Source organism: Lissotriton vulgaris, chromosome 1_1 (genome assembly GCF_964263255.1).
Source record: "Lissotriton vulgaris chromosome 1_1, aLisVul1.2, whole genome shotgun sequence".
Lineage (NCBI taxonomy): Eukaryota > Metazoa > Chordata > Amphibia > Caudata > Salamandridae > Lissotriton > Lissotriton vulgaris.
Window position 1 is genome coordinate 400,886,099 of NC_141685.1, and position 16,733 is coordinate 400,902,831.

Genomic DNA, 16,733 nt, shown 5'->3' on the forward strand with positions numbered 1-16,733 from the left:
TCAATCTCATTGATCCATATTGCAAGATTTCGCCCGGATTTTACGAAGGGTTGTGCAGGCTCCCGCCGTGCTGTGCCTAAGGACCTCTCTAGTGAGTAAATCAATGCATAAAACTTTCCATCTCTTTGTGTCAATTTGCAAAAAAGACTTTCAGTCACTGGACAGCATCTCTTTACAAAATTACATATATTATTTTTATAGCACTTAATAGTCATATAGAAAGCATTCTGTACATAGGTGGTCTCAATGGCATATTACTGTAAATAATGATTAGATTAGGTTTATTTTTAATGTTTGTGATGCTTTTAACTGCCCTAATGGTTGGATCCATGACACAAAATAAAACACTTTTGCCAAATAAATAAAAAATCAATCATTTATAAAGTAGTTTTGGATGTAAACACACATAAAATATTAAACAGCATTAAAAAGCAATATCTTGCACAGAAGTATAAAGTATGCAACAATAATTACAATACAGTCAAGTCATCCATAGCAGTGTGTTGTCTGCCCCGGCCGCAAGGTTGGGTGAGTGCAGGAGGCCTGCGTCTGACAAAAGGCACATGTGCTAGTTATACCAGACAGACAGGATTCTCTGCATCCCAAAAACTGCGTTGCTTGAACTAAAATATTTAAACACTACGACTTCATGTATGTGCTTTAGTGCATACATTAAAGGCCACTTTTGAATTAGAAACTAATGTCCTCTCTCCTGATTTCAATCCTAAACCTTCCTACATATATAATCTTCATCATTGATGGAGCTTACTGCAGGGAGGCTGGCTCAATAACGTAGCATCCCATATGTTGAGATTGGTTCAGCCAATAGGAATCCTCAGAATGCTGTCAAATCGTGGGTCAGATTTACAAACCATTTTTCCGGAGAATCGTAATTTGAGACCACAAAAAATGTTTTTGCGGTGCACAACTCCCATTTTAGAAGTCGGTAAAATAATGGACTCCTAAAATTGGATTGCGACTGGATATCCATTTGCTATTTGGAAGGGGCATGTTGTGGGTGTTCATTCCTAATACCGTCTCGGTATACAATGCATAAATGGTTTGCAAGCATAATTCAAGTCGCAAACCACTGAATAGTACTGACCCCCAAGCTAGGGAGATAACAAGGTTTCAAAAGGTAACAGATCCCTATTAGACTCCTCCCCCTTTCTGAAAATTGAAAAACGTTTCTGGGGGGTGGAGGAGGGGGGAGAGGGGGAGGCAGAAGATCAGGGGACCACTTCCAAATCTCAAAGAAACTTTTGAAAAAAGAAAACTTTTTTTTTGAAGCAGCCCTGGTTCCTCTAAGGAAACACAGGCTACTTAAATAAAAGTATCTTTATTGAAATGCTTTCACAGACACTGTGGTCGGCTGATCCTTGCAGGCCACTATCCTTGTGACAGCCATCAATCGAGTGAGTTGCAATTTGCGACCTACCTTGTGAATAATAATGAGATAGGTCAGATTTCGACCCACTCCGATTCTGACTTTTGGAAATTGACCTATTGCTACATTGTTCAGGACACGAAATTGGTATTACATATACTGTTTGTAAATTGCATCCAGTTTTTAGAGACTAGTGTGTCAGTACATCTAGCCTCTAATGTAGTTTGCCTGCATTTTAAGTGCAGCAAGAGTGTGACGTCGGAACATGACCTGTTGAAAACAAAATTGTATGAAGCACATACACCATAAAAGCGGTGTCACAGCTCTGGAGACGGTCACACATAGCAGAGTGAGAAGATCAGGAGACCTTTCCGAGCTGGTTGAAAGAGGTGTGTTTTTACATCATGTCTAAAATACTGAGGATGATATATTTGTTTCAAGTGGAGCTAGAAGATGGTCTTGCACTCACTAAAAAAGAGCAGCCACCACATCTAGCAAGGGACCTAAAGAAGGAGTTGATGTATAGCATGTAGAATCTTAGCAGGGGAATATTTTTTTAATGTTCTTGAATAAAAGAGAGCCCTCCGGACCAGGGAGTAATGTGGGGAATGTAGCACAGCATGGACTGGTTATTTTTCTTCACTGGGGCCAATGGTGACTCTTGCAAATTGGAGTCACATGCAGTAGCTGAAACAGGGCCAGCTTTAGCTCTGGTGGCACCCAGTGTGACAATGCTTGTTGGCGCCCCCAGGGACCAACTCCCCTGCGAATTCCTTCACAACCATCCTTTCACAGGGCCCCTCAAGCCTCCATAACCACTCTCTCTCAGATGCATTTAATTCGTTTTATAGCACCACTCCTATCAGTCTCAGGTGTCAGAATACTTTATATCACACAGATTACACAGAGACAATCAATCATAAGTGTGTAAATAAGTGTATAGGAAATGTTACACAAGACAGAGGACCAGAAGGTATAGAGGTCACAGGTCATCCATACTGGTAGGTAGGATAGTTTAAGAGTGCTTCTTCAGGAGAATCAGAAACTTCGAATTTAAACCTAACCCCATGGTTGGGAGGTTCTGTTTAATAATAAGAATTGATTTCTACCAGGTATTTTGTCATTTTTATTGTTGGCTGAAAATTGCTGGAGGCTAGGAAAGCAGCAGCAGGTGCTTTTAAAACCATAATATTGGTGCCCCCACACGAAGTGAGCACCCAGTGCGGTGGCACCGGTCGCACCATGCTAGAGCCGGCTGAGCTTAAAGACAATTGAGGGGGCCCACCCTGCAAAGTACATGGAGGGGGGCGCCTCACACTCTGGACCCAGTCAGGAGCTCTCAAACCAGGGGCACGCCACCCGTGCACAGTCCCAAAGGAGACACCCTGGAGCTCGGCCCCCCCACTAGCACCACGAGGCCTTTGGGGGCTATTGTTGCGCCACTGGTCACATTGTCACACCAGTGAAAGCTACAGAACGCACCCACGTCAGTATTTTGAAAATATTGACTTTTACTTATAAGAGAGTCATAGATTTCCAAATAGGCACTGAGCAAAATCTAACGGCAAAACAATCACTGCCAGAATTACCTGCACTTTGGTGGAAAATGTAAGATTATGTTCATTTTATTCAGCAAATCTACATCATGCTAAAAGGTGCTGGATATCACCAGAGCTAAAAGGGGGTCTGACAGGTTTGTTTGATTGATTTCTAGTGCTAAAAGCCTAGATCTTCTACTGACAAGATTTTGTCCTTCATGGGCAATTCATGGTGCATCCAAATTCCAAGAGTTTTTACCTTCAAGGTAGGTGTTCAGTAATGGACCTATGCTTCTGGTCAGTTTTCTTTTGGCCAAGAAGTTGATACTCTGATTGAAAATATTAGGGTCAGCCTCTGTTGAGTGAGTGAGACTAGGGCTGTATGTTCTGACAGTGTTATTTCCAGCATTCTGTTAGGAGGTAAGAGCTGTTCATTGTCCATTCTCATATGAAGTGTCCTCGCCTTCAGCTCAGGCCCATAATTGCGGGTCTGTAATTAGCACCAGCTAGCTCCCCCGTAAGTGGGTGTTAATCAATTGTTGACATGCATATGAGCTGGTGTTAGACCTTGCTTTTCCAGGGGGTTTATCCCAAGGCTTTCTGCTTTTTTGCCTCCTGTTTTGGACACTGTTTTTGTTGGTTTTATGACTCTGGGCTCTTTACCACAGCTGATCAGTGCTAAAGTGCATTTGCTCTCTCTGTAAATTGTATTTATGCATTGTTGATTCCCTAATTGGCATATTTGATTTACTAGTAAGTCCTTGTTTAGTGCACTGTGTGTGCCCAGGGCCTGTAAATCAAATGCCTGCAGCACTGATTGTGCCACCCAGATGAGCAGCCTGTACATGTAACTCAGACCTGCCACTGAAATGTCTGTGCGCAGATTGGTACTACCATGTTGATTTGGCAAGTGCACCCGCTTGCCAGGCCCTAACCTTCCCTTTTCTTACATGTGAGTCACCCCTAGGGTAGGCCCAAGATACCCCTGTGGGCAGGGTGCAGTGTATGTGAAAGGTAGGGCATACTCTGATGTGTGTGGCATGTCCTGATAAAGAAATACTGCCAATTTCGTTTTTAGGTCTCGCTTGAGCCAGCGCATGCGCGGCCTGGCAACACATTTAGTGAGTGGACTTCAGAAATCTGACCACAAGCTTTTGCCTGTGGCCTAAAGCTTGCGGTTATGCATGCCGGCACGCGCGCCATCTGGCTTTCCTCTCGGCCTTTAGCCATTGCTATCCCTCAGAGCCTCCTCTCCGCCCCCTTCCCTGCTGCTCTTTCACACCAGACACTTCAAGTGCACAGGCACCGCGCCATCTGGCTTTCCTCTCGGCCTTTAGTATTCGCTCTCCATCAGAGCCTCCTCTCCGCCCCCTCCCCTGCTGCTCTTTCACACCAGACACCTCACGTGCTCTCCTCTCTGCCCTCCGTCACAAGCTCACTCCTGTACCTTAATATTCTAGCCTTTCCCGTATCTCAGCAGTACTGCACTTCTCAGCAGGGATGCAGTACTCACAACAGAAGAGTACCGCTGGCAAACAGGTACTCTGGGATAGCGAGTACTGTCAGTTTTATATTTGTGTTTCAAGCACTGTGCCTGTAAATGGCTTTCAGAGACATTGTGAGCCTGTGCGTGCGTGCTCTGTCCCTTGACTAACTGGCCCTCATACAAGCGGCCCGGTAACTGGTATCATTTTTATTGCATCTGTACTGCACATGTCGCAGTGACCTGGGCAGCGGTAATGATGGGGGAAGTGTACTGAGTGCGTTGTGCCTCTTCTACTGAACTGTGATATTCCCAGTTAGCTCTCCAGCCTTTTCATGCTCTCTGAATTCATGGACACGCTGCCCTGTGACACTCGAGTGCCTCTCTGATAGACCTAGCACCATTGGCGTGGGTCTCCCTTCCATTTTTGCTGTTGCCTCATGTATTTGTGCTGGTGTTAGACGCTTTGGGCACTGTGCCTCTGCTATTCAGTGCCACAGTGCAAGTGCTCTCTATTGTAAATTGATGTATTAATCAGTGGTTCCATGTTTGGTTACTTGTCAGACCCTAGTCTAGTGCACTGAGTGTGCCCAGGGCATGTAAGTCCAAATGGTGCTGGTGGGCCTGCAGCACTGGTTGTGCCACCCACCGAAACAGCCTTGTAAAATGTGTCTAAGGTCTGCCATTGCAGAGCCTGTGTGCAGTCTGGTACTGTCATGCTGACTGGACAAGTGCACCCACTTCCCAATCCCTAAACCTTCCCTTTTCTTCATATCAGTCACCCCTATGGTAGGCCCAAGAGCAGGGTGCAATGTAAGTATAAGGTAGGACAAGCCCTGATGTGTGTGGCATGTCCTAATAGTGAATTACAGCCATTTTAGTTTTTCACTATTGCAAGGCTACCTGTTCTCCATAGGCTAGAATGGGCTGTTGGAATTATTACATTTTATAATCTTAACTGTCTCAGAGAACATGGTAGAAATTCGAGTTTAGTATGCATGAACACAGAATAATAAAATACATCTTTTAGTAAAAAAAATTCTAATATTCGGTGTTTGCAAATACCACTATAGAAAGTAGGTATTTGCTTGTCTGACCATTCAAACCTGCCTCTGCTAGGTTGTGTATTCCTATGTCCGGTTTTGAGAGTGACACGGCTGGGGAATTCCAGGAGACAGGCTGAGTCACCCAGTGGTGAATAGAGAGATCTGCATCTATATGGGAGGGAAGAGTTGCACCTGAACCTTGAATAGGGCTGCGCCTGCCTTCTACAATGCTGGCTCCATCCCCTGGGGAGCGGCTGATGTCTCTGCCCTGCACACTGAAAGAAGAGAAGGAGTCCTGTAAACAAAGTGCTCCAGGACTGTACTTGCCTTCCACAATGCTGGCTCCACCTCGTGTGGGGCGTCTGATGTTTCTGCCCTGCACTGTGAAAGGAAAGGAGAAGTCTAGTAAACAGAGTGCTTCAGAACTGGTTTGGACTGGGCAAAGGCCCCTCTCCCTTCAGAGAACAAAGGATTTTGGGGTATAAGTATTGGGACCCTGATCCCATGAAATTAGATCACTTTGGACTACAAGAAGAAACCTTTACTGAGGAGAGGAACCTGAAGAAACTGAGGAGAGACTATTCTCAAGCTGAAGTGCTGCTTGGGGGATTGGCCTGCAGTGGTTGCCTTACTGCCAAAGGAAGGAGAAAGGAACTTTGTGTACTTTGCTTTCAACTTGTGAAGGATCACCAAGGGCTTGGAAAAGAGCTTGCCTCCTGCTGAAGTCTCAGGGACAACAGACTTCAACCCCCAGCTCCCCAGAGTTCTTTTGGAAGTGCCTGCTGCTGTTTTGGGCCGTCTGAGGAACTGCGTGTTGCAAGGAGCTGGAAACGCGACTCAACGAGAAGAAGCTTGTCGCTGGGCCTGCCGTCACAACTCCGAAGGATGGTGTCGCCGCTGGAAATTTCCCACTGCCCCGCATCGGAGTGAAGCGTGCCGCAGCGAAGAGGAAGCGAGTTGTTGCGGCTGCTGCTGCCGTCGCAACTCCGCTGCCGTCGAAGCTGCTGCCGTCGCTTCTTGGATGTCGCTGCTGTAGTTATCGCATCGAGTGGAAGCTTCACTCATCGTGGAAGAAGAGCGTCGCAGCTGGAGCTGTTGCCGTCACATCGTAAGGGTGCCGCCGCTGCAGTCCACGCATCGAACAGAGGACTTCTCGCATCCCCGAGAAGCGTGCCGCATGTGGAAGATCTTCACGTCTTTATTTCTTTGTATCTGAACTTTGCCTCATTTCCCATCGCAGCAACATTGCTTTTTGTGGAAGCGCAACGCAATCTAAGGTACATTGACGCAGAGTGTCGCATCTAAGAACTTAACTGAACTAAGCTTAAATCTACCATCTTAAAGTAATCATAGTGTGTATTTTTGTCATTTATGGTCTTGTGGTACTTCTATAGAATGTCTACTTATTTTTTATATAAAACCTGTGTGGTGTCCAATTGTAGTTTTGTCACTGGGTTACTGTATGTGGTCACAACTGCTTAACTTACAATGCCTCTGAAAATAAGCCATGACTGCTCGCGCCTCGCAGCCTAGAGGATGAGCAAGGGTTATTTTAGGAGTGTAATCCCCCTTGTCCTGACTAGAGGAGAGGGTCCCTACTTGTCACAAGTACCTTCCTGTGCCAACTAGAGACCCCCAAATCTAACACCCTCCTACTAACAGAAGATGTTTACGCAACCCTGGAGAAGGAGAACTACAAGACGCACGCCCTGGCGTGACAATCTTGCGTGCATGCTGTTCATGGGCGAGCCAATCACGGCATGGCGCACACGCTGGACAGTAACTGTGAGGACACTGGAGACTCCGTCCAAAATATGTGCAAATGTTGTGTAACTTGCACACCATGCAAACTGTATTATTATCGGTGCATAAATGAGTGTTACTGCTTTCTAAGTAGGTCATTAAGTGTGCTTAATGCCCTCTGTAATAGTTGCTAACTCTGACCATATGTGTGGGTAATAACATTAGATCCTGCTACCTAATCTGACTCAACACAGGCAGATAAAAGTGTTCCACGCCATCCACTCACGTGCCCTCCCTCACCAGCCCCTTCTTGTGCATTGTTCTCCGTTCTCTCCCCAAATCCCCCTTGTTTGCCCCTTTCTTCTCTCGACAGCCTCTGCATGCGTCTTCCTCTGCCCTCATGAGCTCTTCCTCACCTACCTCCTCCTGTGCCCTCTACCCCCTCCCTCTCGCCTGAGCTGCTTGAAATGCCTCCTCTCCTTCCCCATGCTCTGTCACAAGCCTTTGACCCCCTGCAGTGTCCTCTCTGCCAGCCTCCTCCTTTCCCCAGCGCTCACTCCCCCCTGCACCTCGCTAGCCTCCTCCTATGCAACCCCCGCTCTCACCATCCTTTCCCATGTCGTACTCTTTCCTCCCACTGCTCTCCCTCACTAGCCGCTCCTTTCCCATTTACCTCGTCCACTGGTTTTCTTCAGTAGCCTTTTCCCGGATCACTCATTTTGCACCAACCCAGACCTCCCCGTATCTCCCCCTCCTCAGCCGTCTACTTTAATCTCCACCCCACCTCTTGTGCACTTTCTCCTTTGTGGCTCCCCCTAGCAACCCTCCTGACCAGACTGTGTCAGTACTCATCTTTATCTCTTGCCTCAAACCGCTCTCCCTCACAAACTTCGTTAGGACCCCCTGCCCTCCACCTGCTCTCTCATGTGCCCCCCTCGCCCTTGCCTCCATCACGTTCCCCATGGTAGAGCCATCTATTTGTTAACTCCGCCCACTTCAACCCGTCCTCACCTTCACGCTGCTTCACTCTATAACCAGGTGTTCATTTTCATCATTTTACCAGTAGTCTCTCCCGTGGTCTCCTCCACCAGACCCTTGTGGCCCTCTTTACCCCTAGCCTCGTTGACACCTGTCGTGCCCTCCTCCACTCCATTTCTTCAGCCCCCTCCTCTTTTGGACTCTCGCATTCAGGGGTGGATTCCGCTGAATATTTTCTGTCCCATTTTATTTTCATTCTTCCCCTTTTCTCTCACTCCCATCTGTCCCCTTCACCAATTTAGCCTCCTGATTTCTTTACATGCACCTGTCTTTTGTTATCTCTGTCTCTTTGCTCCTCTCACTTTTCTTCTCTCCTTGATTTTTACCATTTCTCCCCTTTTTGAATAATGTCTCCATTGTCTCTTAGCTCACTCCTCCTGACCCCTTACCGTCCCCACTTCCTTCATCTCCCGTTGCACCTTCCCCTCTCACTCTTTTTTTTTTTTTTAAATATATTTTTATTGCAGAATTAGAAACAAGACCTCAAAATAGACCAACCATTACACTTATGGCATCACGACGATTAAAGTGACATAAATACACTACACAGCCATTTAGCCCACATCCCGGAGGCTGGGCGGCGCGCCAAATTTCCGTTCCCCGGAAGATGCCTCAGTGTGTGCCCTTCTCGGGCGTCAGGTCAGTTGTACCGTGTAGTATCTGCTTTTACCCCCCCGAAAGAATGCACCCCCCCCTTGCACCATCGAACCCCAGATTGCACCCTGGGTTGTTTTCAACAGTTCTTGTCCACATCATTCCAGGCCCATCTGGTTCTACTAAACTATGTTGCGGTGCTTAACTACCTTTCTCAAGAACAAGCATCTCGGGCACATGGCATCGAGCACCTGGAAATGCTGTTTCAACCTCTCCGGGGTCAGGTACGCCCTATGGACAATAAAAAAGTGCACCTGTTGAAATCGTGCGTTCCTCGTTCCCTTCCACGTCCGACGCAACACCTGGTTCCAGATAGTGTCCGGTATGGGCTTGCCTATGCTGACCTCCCATCGCGACTTTAGCGCCAACAGGGGCGCCAGTCCCTCATTCAGCATTCTATTATGGAAGCAAGTCACTGCTTTGACGGTGCCCGCTGCCATCACCACATATTGGCATGCCATGGTCACCTCCGGCTCTGCCAACCCTCCCCTCCAATGTCGCTGCATCGCTGCCACCACCGCCGCGTGCAGTAGGAAAGTTCCGTCCGGCAAGCCAAATTGCTCCTGTAGCGTCTGATATGGGACTAACGTCCCATCGATATATAGATCCTCCACCACCTGCAAGCCCAGCTCCTCCCATGCCAATAGTTGGGACCAATCGCCCCATGAGGCAGCACGGTCAGCATTCCCAGCGGTATCTCCGGTGCATACGGCCGGTCTCTTTTGCTCTTTTTAAGCTCCTATTCCAACATAATTTAAGCGTCCTTTCCTCTATTGTAAGCTCCCTCATGTCCAGTTTCTGTTGCATTATTAGATATGACAAAACATACCTCTGGATGCCAATCCCCCGTTCATGTTCAGGACCCCTGAATTCTCTGGCCACATTCTGTGTTAATACCTGGAGTTGTGCCGCCAGATAATATAATTCAAAGTCGGGAACGGCCATCCCCCCTTCGGACTTGGGTCTAGTCAGAGTATTCAGTGCCACCCTGCGCCGTCCGTGGCCCCAGAGGAAGCTGGTCACCAACATCTTCAGTTCTTTAAAGATCCTCTGCGGGATCCATACCGGTAGCGTTCGGAAATAATAGAGTAGTCGCGAGAGTGCCACCATCTTCAACAATGCCACTCGACCCAACACAGATAGAGGGAGGGAGGCCCAGAAATCCATGCAACCCTTCAGCGCGCGAATACAACGCTCCACGTTCCCCTCCAAGAGGTCCACGGCCTCATGATAGATGCGCACCCCCAAGTAGGTGAAGCAGGAGGGATCCCACACCACCTCTCTCGTCAGCTGTGGACAGAGCGTACTCTTCCGCAATGGGAATACACAGGTCTTAGTCCAGTTCACCCTAAGGCCTGACAGCTGCCCGAATCTACCCAGCATATCCACTGCACCCTCTAGTGACCGCCCAGGATCCGCTAGATACAATAACAGATCATCAGCGTATAGTGATATATAATGCGACTCTGGCCCTTGCGCTATCCCGTTATACACGGCGCCTGATCGTGCCTGTGCCGCCAGCGGCTCCATCGCCAAAGCAAATAACAGAGGGGACAGTGAACAGCCCTGTCTCGTTCCCTTACAAACCGGATAAGCCGAAGATACAATAGGCCCCAGTCGTACTCGCGCCTTTGCCGACGAATAAAGCACCCTCGTCCATCTCCGAAAGCCCTCCCCGACCCCAAACTTCAACAGCACCCCATCCAGGTATTCCCATTCGAGGCTATCGAAGGCCTTTTCGATATCAACTGCCAATACCACGGGATCAAGAGCCGATGCTTCAGCGCCATCTATGACTCGGATCAGACGACGTATGTTCATCGAAGTGCTCCTAGTCGGGATAAATCCCGCTTGATCCCTATGCACCAGAGTGGTCATGTGCGGCAGTAGCCTGGTAGCCAGGATGCGACTCAAGATCTTATAGTCCACCGTTAGCATAGACAATGGTCGGTAAGAAGTCACATCTAACGCATCTCTGCCCGGCTTCAGCAGCGGCACCACTAGTGCCTCCCTCATGGATTCAGGTAAGCACCCCACCTGTTTTGCTTCCGTGTACACCATCAGTAGTCTGGGCGCCAGTGTATCAACAAGTTTGGCGTAAAATTCTATCGGTAACCCGTCCACCCCTGGGGTTTTATTCCGTGCCATATGTTTAATTGCCCCCCTTATCTCTACTAATGTGATGGGGCCCCCCAGTTCTCTCGCCTCTTCGCTATCCATCACCGGTAGTGGGATCGGATCCAGGTATTCGCCTATCTCCGAGATCTCCGCCTCTAGGTGGCATTCATACAGTCCCATGTAATAGGACTGAAAGCGCGCCAGGACCGCTGATTGAGAGTAGACTACTTCCCCATCCTCTCGTCTTATACTCATGACCGGGCACCCCCTAGGCTCTGGATCAGCTAGCTTGGCAAGGAGCGTGCCCACTTTTTCTCGTTCCTCATGTACCTTAACAACATACAACTTATAATCATAGCACCGCAGCCGTTCCGTCTCAGTCGCCACCACTTCTTTAGCCTGCATCAGTTGCTCCTGTAAATCCGGCCGCTCGGGCCTTCGCTGCTCTAACCCCGTCAACGCCTCTTCCGCTTTCGCAAGGTCATTCAAAACTGTCTTTCTCGCATTCGAAAACCTATGCATACCCCTCTCACCACTACTTTCATCGCATCCCATTCTATCGACCTGGTCGTGGCTGAGCCTCCGTTTTCCTCAAAGTAGCAGTCAATGCCCTGTCGAACCGTGTCGCTAAACACCAGATCTTCCAGTGTATCCGGACGCAGTCGCCATGATGGAACTGCCGATCTCGCCTGTTGCCACTGCATTGAGATCAGCAAGGGGTTATGATCCGAAATGGTCCTAGTCAAATATTCAGAATGAGTCACCACAGTCGCCAAGGGGCCACTACACAACACGGAGTCTAGTCTAACATGTAAGTCGTGAAGTGTGGAAAAGTAGGAGTAATCCCTGATCTCAGGATGCTGTTCCCTCCACACATCCACCAATCCCTACCTCTCCTGCCATTCCTTCCTGTGGGTTGCTAGCCTGCGCACCGGGGAATCTACCAGTGGCGGGTGCGACCTATCCAGCTGCACATCAGAAATTGAATTGAAATCTCCCGCCAGTAAGATAGGGCCCGCCAAAAAATAGGCCAGCGAGCGCGTTACACCCTCAAAGAAATGAGCCTGATCGGAGTTGGGGGCATATATATTACACAGGACCACCTCCCTGCCATAGAGTCGCCCCTCAACCGCTACATATCTACCCTCAGGATCCACCCACTGACTCGTTGCCTGGAATGGCGTACCCGCCCGTATCCATATTAGCACCCCTCTGGCAAATGCTGAGTATGTCGTGCCAAATACCTGACCCCTCCACCTCTTCTGTAAAGCCCCGCACTCTTTCTTGGTCAGATGAGTTTCCTGAAGCATTGCAATCTGTACGCCCCTCCTCACCAGATAGGCATGCACCTTATGACGTTTCACCATCGTACGAATACCTCGGACATTCCATGTAACACATTTCAAATTAGGTAACGTCCCCATGAAGTACTTTTCTGCACAGTGGCACTAGCCAACAAATGACCCCCGCATTGCAGCAATTGTATCCCCCCTTCAAAACATTCCCCACAACTCCCCAAACCCCTCTCCCCAGGACAGGACCTAATAACCCAGCTTCAGCCCCGTTCCAAACCTTCAACACCCCACACATTATTCTACCCTGTGGTCGTCACCACAGAAGGCCTTAAGGGCCTCAAGAGGTCGATGGAGCGCCGATCCAGGGTAGGCAGAGCTCCCGCCCCGCGCCCACAGTCCCATACTGCTTGTACAGCCCCATACCTGGTAGTCCAATAAAGATCTGGAGAGACTGTACCAACAGATACCTCAGAATTGTTCAATGTTCTCAAGCCTCACTCATTAAACAAGCCATCCGCAGGTCCCCTCGCATTCCCCATGTCTGATTTGTCGCCTCCGGATTTCTCTCCCTCCTCCTCCGATTCCGATCCTCCGGATGTTTTCTCCTGCTGCGACCCTGTGATGGTCGCCATTGCAGCCAGCGCTCCCCTCCTGTCAGCTGGCATTTGTGCTTCTCACTCGGCCCTTTTGAGCTTATTCCGGGAGCGGATGCGCTGTGACTTTCTGACCCTGACTGGCTTCTGCCGTTCCCTTCCGCTTTTGTGCGCACAATCCGTCCCTGCATACAGTTCAAGCCACGACCATGCCTCGTCAGGAGTCTGAAAGAAGTGGGTCCTGTCATCAATGATCACTCTCAGTTTGGCAGGAAAGAGCAAGGAGTATTGGATCCCCTCCTCTCTCAGTTCCTTTTTCACTGATAAGAAGGATGCTCTGCTTTTCTGAACTTCCTGCGTGTAATCCGGGAAGACCGTGACTTTGTTGTTGTCCACCTGGAAGGGGCCCTGGGATCGTGCCCTCTGTATCAACAAATCACGGTCCTTATAGTGCAGCAATTTGACCACCATCGGCCGAGGCGGTCGGCCCTCCAGGGGCGGTTTGGCAGAGACCCTATGCGCTCTTTCCAGGGAGAAGAAGGGAGACAAACCCTCCGGCGCCACAACCGTTTTAAACCAGTTCTCCATATAGGACACCGCGTCCCCTTTCTCAATTTTTTCTGGAAGACCCACTACCCTCATGTTATTCCTCCGGTTACGACTTTCCGCATCCTCCGCTCGTCGCTCCAGACGGCCGAGGATATCCGTCAGTTTATGTTCTGCGGTGACCACCGCTGGTTTCAGGTCTTGAAGCAGTTGTTCATTCGTTTTTACTCTATCAGAGAGCTTGGCGTGGTCCGCCCTCAGTAGGCCCAGCCCCGTCGCGACCTGCGCAATGTCCTGATGCAGCGATTCCTTTGTCGCGGTGATCGCCTCCAGGATGGTGTCAAGGCGCTGGTTCAGCCTCTGTTCTTGCGGCGAAGCCTCCAATGGGGGTTGAGCACCGCCATCTTGGGCCAAAGCAATCGCGCCTTCCTGCCCATGTGGCGCATTTAAGCCATCACCCAGAGCGGCCATCTTGACTGTGAAATGTGCGCCACTCGGGCCGCAACTACAGGCCACACCAGTTCACCGTGCTCACCCTACAGGCCCTCCGGTCCCAGGCACCTCCCCGCGTCCCCCAGTGGTAGATTACACAAGGGTCAGTAATCACAATCACGGGTCCACTCTGCCCTCACAGCACCCCCGAGCACCCTCCTGTTCACAGCCTTCTACCACTGATCCGTGGCCGTGTGCTGCATGGGGCCACCAGCACTCCCACAGCGCCCCCAGGAGCCGCGAGGTCCAGGGCAGCAAGCCCACAGCACACCTTCAAAAGGGCAGGCGGGCGTTGTCCAGGTCCGATCGCGCCTGCTGTCCAAACCAGCACACCGCAGTCTTTAAGGCAGCCTTCCCAGCTCTTCGTCCACGGTCCCACAATTACTACGCTTCGCGATCTCCAGGCGGGCGGCCCCCGCCGCTGGTCTCGAGGCACACAGAACGATCCCACCAGCTCCAGTTGCTCACAGGGGCATGCAGGGGTCGGAGGGGCTCAGGTCCGGGTCCATTCTCGCTGCCGCTACGCAGTCAGTCGACTTCGCCCAGAGCTTCTCATCCAGGCGACCGAGCCCCTCTCCTATCGCGGCCCCCTCCAACAAAGCCCAACCAGCTCCTCGGGTGAGCGGCCACCGCTGGCCGTCGGCGCCTCCGCCCAGGAGCACTCAGTCATCCACCAAGCCCTCTTGTCAGGGAGCGGGGAAGCGGGAGGGGGAGGGGCACCGCTCTCACCGGTCCATGGGTGTTCAATGTCTCCGCCGCTCCGAGCCGGCTCCAATGGCCCTTGCCTCGGGTCCCCGCTCCGCTAATCAGCCTCCAATATGCCAGCTCCGTCCGGGTGTTCAGCTCTTAGATCTCCCGAGCTCCAAGCGCCGCCATTTTCCCTTTGTCTCCATCCCGGCTCCTCCGAGCTCCGAGCTCCGATCAGCGCGCTGCTCCCGAGGTCCCGCTGGCATCCAGACTCTCCCCTCCGGTCTGGCAACACCTCGTGCAGCAAAATCGTACCTTCAGGGGCACCAAAGGCAAGATTTACAGGATTATTGCGGGACTCGGCGCGGAGCTACACGCTCACACAGCCATCCCGATCGGCGCCCAAGCCACGCCCCCACCTTCCCCTCTCACTCCTCCACATTTGGTATCATTCCCTCCTCAATCTTTGCCTTTATTTGTGTCTATCCTTGAGTCCCCCCACCCACACTCTTTTGACTCCTCACTCAGCTTCTCAGCTCTTTTCTATATCTCTGTACCCTCCTCTATACCTCCCTCTCTTCTTTAGCTCTCTGTGGCTCTCCCTCCACCACCCATTCTGTTACCACCTCCTCTGTGTTTATTCCAATTTCTTTCTTTCTCACTATCTAGCCTTCTCTGCCTGTGTGCCCTATAAATATTTAGTTTTGCAGCACAATATCCTTGGTGCAACAACATCAACTGTTGCATTGCTAAACACTTATAAGGTACAAGGATTAGCCATGCAACAGCTGATGTTGTTGCACCAAGGCTATTGTGCTGCAAAACTAAATACTTATAAGGTCCTAAAAGCAAGACCTATTGGCTATGCCAGTGCTTGTTTACTATTGAAAGGTTATCTGTCCCATTGGATAGAATGAGAGTTTATTTATAATATCTTATAAATATAACTTCCCATTGGGGCAAGATAGGAAAGTAAAGTTTGATATGCCTGACATCAGAATGTTAAGATGCATCTTTTAGTGAGGGTGGTTTTTACATTCTGGGTTTGAAAATACCACTTTTAGAAAATAGGTATTTTCTTGCCTAACCACCCAGTGTCCCTCTGCTAGGTTGTATATTAACTGTCTTTGGCGTGACCGGGGCTGGGGATGTGCATTCTGTTCAGACAACCACTTGAGGGGGTTAGGTGTGTCCTGCCTTTCCAGGGTGAGTCAGGGAGATTTTTGCTTTATGCTGTGTCCCCTGCTTGAGGAAAATCTCCAAGGGCTGGAAATAGAGCTTACCTCCAGTTCTGAAGTCTCAAGGACACAAAGACTTCACCACCAGCTCCCCTGATTACTTGCTGGGAGTTCTAACCTGCTAAGAGATGCCTGCTGCTGTTTTGGACCTTTGGCAGCTGTTTTCCGCTAGGAGCTGGAAAAGTAATGCAATTTCTAGAAGCGTGTCTAGAAGCGTGTCGCATCCACACCTGTTTCGGACGCATTGCCAGAGAAATCAATGCAGTGTCTGCCCGTGGCTTGATAATTCGCCGCACTCCTAATCGAGTGCACCGATCTACAAAAGCCAAGATCACTGCACCGATTTTGGCGCAGGCACTGCTATGCGGCTGCAAGAACCAACACATCGTGAGACCGCGACTGAAGAAACTAAAGCAGCGCCATTGATGCCGCTGCATCGAAAACCGCTGCATCCCCTAATCCTCAGGCATCACATCTGGGCACCATGCCCGCAAGAACAGCGGAGTCGCAGAAAGAAACCGACGCATCACCCATCACCTCCGCTTCAGAAAGGAACCAATGCATCACCACCCCTGCGTGGCAGTAAGGCACCAGTGCATCACCCCTGAAGTAAGGAACTAACGCATCACCTTTCCTGGGCGTAAGGAACCAACGTATCTCCTTCACAGCAACAGTTTTTGTTTGTGTGCGCGATGCATCCAAGGTACTTTGTGTGAAAAGTGTTGCATCTCAAATTTGCTTTGAACAGAACTATTTTTACCTTTTAAAAACCATATTTACAGTATTGTGGATTTTTGTAATTTTGGTCTTGTTTGGTTTAGATAAAAACTGCTTATTTTTCTAAACTTGTGTGGTGTAGTGTTCTCATTGTATTA

At 49.8% G+C, this 16,733-nt stretch overlaps 1 protein-coding gene across 1 annotated transcript in view; it reads left to right on the top strand.

Moving 5' to 3' along the window:
• The window catches only part of LOC147747255 (cytokine receptor-like factor 1), a 52,778-nt gene that overhangs the window by 9,585 nt on the left and 26,460 nt on the right, over positions 1-16,733 (top strand). The window lies entirely within an intron of this gene.